Genomic DNA, 3,301 nt, shown 5'->3' on the forward strand with positions numbered 1-3,301 from the left:
CCAGTGAAACCAAAGTGACAGCTGGAGACTGAGGTCATGTGTGTTGTTCAAATTTGTTAAGTTTGTAGCAATTTCTCATGCAGAAATAGAACAGTAAGACTATCTGGCAAACTGGGAAGACGTTTATTTTTCTTCACTTTAAATTAAAATTGCCCATCTAATGTTAAAAATAACCTCAATATATTGGAATATATACTGTATGTAAAAGAAGATCCACATCGAAACAGCACAAAGTACAGGGGGAAGGGAAGTTTGATGTACACAGTTCAAGGTTTTAACATTGTATATGAAATGATATATTATTAGCTGAATGGACACTATGAGAAACTAAAGCAACAACTAAAAGAAGTATTATGAATAGGTCAATATTGAAGACATAATGGAATAATAAAATTATTCAAAAGTAGACAGAAAAAAATAAGAACAAAGAACTGGTGAAACAAACAGAAAACTACCAGAACAGTGGTGTATTGAAATCCAAACACATCAAAAAATCTATTAGTGTAAATGACCTAATCATCTCAAATAAGAAGCAGAGATTGTCAGATTGGATTTTAAACAATGCAACATTTGCAACATTTGCAATGCAACAATGCAATATTTATTATCTATAGGAAATCCACAGCAAATATAACATTTTGGTCTGAAGTTTTTAAAAAATGAACAATTATATGAAACAAATATTAACCAAAACAATGCAGCAATGATTACATAAATATCAGAAAATGTATACCTCAATGGAAGAATTATGACTGGGGATAAAGAAGGATACTATGCAATGATGAAAAGACAAATTCACATCCAAAAAATCCTAAATACCCTTGATTTACAGGCAAAGAACATCTGAGTCTCAAAAAGCATGAAGCAAAATCTGACAGATTAGAAAGGAAAAATAAAAATAAAAAATCCAAAGTTAAAATTGAAAATTTAATACTCCTCTCTTAGAAAGAGAATAAATAGACAAAATATCATTATCATTGTGTAGACCTAAACAATACTGTGGACTGACATAACATAATTAACATATACAGACACTCTATCCAACATAAGAATCCATGTTTTTAAAGTACAAAAAAAACATATTCACAAGTATAATTAAATATAATAAAGAAATTTAGATTTAAATTTAATTCTGTTGTTTTCTGACAACAGATTTTAATTAGAAATAGAAAGAAAAATATGGTCTAGAAATTCTCCACATAATTGCAAATTAAGCAACACATTTCTAAATTACCCATGTGTCAAAAAGAAGCCACAATTGTAATTAAATGTTTCGACTAGAATGAGAATGGAAACATAACACATCAAAATTAATGAGATACAGCTAAAGCAGTGCTTGGAGGGAAATTCGAAGCATTAAAGGCTTATATTAGGAAACAATGAAGATTATGAATAAATAATTCAATCCTCTGTTAAAGCAAGCAGAAGAAAGGAAATAATAAAGATAAGGGCAAAATCAGTCTAATTTGGAAAGGGATAAACAGAAGAGAAAATCATTGGAACAAAAATCTGTTTCACTGGAATAATCAATTAATGTATAAAACTTTTAACCAGAAAGTAGAAAAGCAAAAGGAGAGTGAGAGAGAACAAAAGTGTCCATTATCAAAAATAAAATAGTGGCTATCACTAGATATAGTATAAAATGAATAAAAAGGGAATAATATGATCAACATTATACCAATATATGGGATAACTGCAATGCAATGGACAAATTTATTGAAATACATGAACTACAAGTCTCACTTGAGAAGAAGTATATAACTTGGACAGCTTTATGTTTATTTAAAAATGGAATTGATAGGCAAAAACCTTCCAGTAAAGAAAACATCAGGCCCAGTTAATTTCACAAGTGGGTTTGGTTAAGTATTTATGGAGAACACATCCCAAACTACTACAGAAAATAGAAGAGGAGGGAACACTTCCCAACTAATTCCAAGAGGCTGGGACTGTCATGGTAAAATGAGACAAAGATTTTAAAAGAAAACAAATCTACAGACCAATACTTCTCATATATATAGACACAAACATCCTTATCCATGTAATAGCAAATATGTATCCAGCATAACATACAAATGTTAATACATCATGATAAAGGGAATTTATGCCAGGGTATGTAGGGATAACTCATCACTTTAAAAACCTAAATAATTTCTTTCACTAAATACCAAAATAACTTGGAAAATGAGAACAAAGTAAAAAAACTCATACTACCTAATTAATTACTTACTGTAAAAATACAGTATTTGAGGCAGTGCAAAATGGACGCATGGAACAGAATCAAGAGTCCACAAATAGACCGCATATACAAAGTTTTTTGACTTTTAACAGAAGTGTCAAAGTAATTCAATTGAGAGATTAGTCTTTCAACAAAGGGTACTAGAAAAGGATGTACGTACTCAAAAAATGTAAGTAAATAAAGAAGCCTCAATGCAGCTTTTGTACCATATAAATATATGGCCACAGATCAAAATATAAAACCTGAAATAAACTTTTACAAGGAAATATAGACTATCTTAATGATTTATGATAAGCAAAGACTTCTTAGAAAACAATAAAGATGGACCGTAAAAGGTAACACTAAAAATCGAACATACCTTAACTAAAAACTTTCCTTTAAAAGACTGTTAAGTAAAATTTATTGGCTGCCTATATTGGTTAAGCTGGAGGCGACCCTTTTTCAGAGGTTTGACGGGGACTTTCCAAAAAGTTAAAAATAAAAACAGGGACTTTTTGGAGAACACAACATAAATCCAAAGAGTTGCAATTTATGCAACAATGGGGAACAAGCTGTTTTTGGTCCATTAGAGATAACTTATCAGAAATAGACGAGTGTACCATTATAACCCATCTATCATCATCTCCTGCTCTATAAAACCTTCCTTTGAGATAAGGAACTTAAATGTTAACCAATGACTGTAATTGCCTTCATATGCCCATGTAACTTGCTAAGTATTTGAGGTGCTTCCTTCGTTTTAAGATCTCCCTCCTGGAGCAGTTTCTCTTTCATTAAGCCAATTACATTGATTATCACTGGTGACTACGTTTCTTTTGATAGAACACTATAATGGAAAGGAAAGGACAGGCCACAGACAGGGAGAAACTATTTTTTGAAAAATCTTCACATCTGTGATAAAGGACATCTATCTGTAATATAAAAAGAACTCAACGAAAGAAGAAAATATATAACCCCCAAAAAAGGAACACAATGCATTTGAAGAGACACTTTACCAAGAAGCTTTCTGGGTACCCACTAAGCCCATGAAAAAACCTCAGCATGATTCGTCATTACGGGTTTGCAAGT

The sequence above is a fragment of the Dasypus novemcinctus genome, chromosome X (assembly GCF_030445035.2).
Source record: "Dasypus novemcinctus isolate mDasNov1 chromosome X, mDasNov1.1.hap2, whole genome shotgun sequence".
NCBI lineage: Eukaryota > Metazoa > Chordata > Mammalia > Cingulata > Dasypodidae > Dasypus > Dasypus novemcinctus.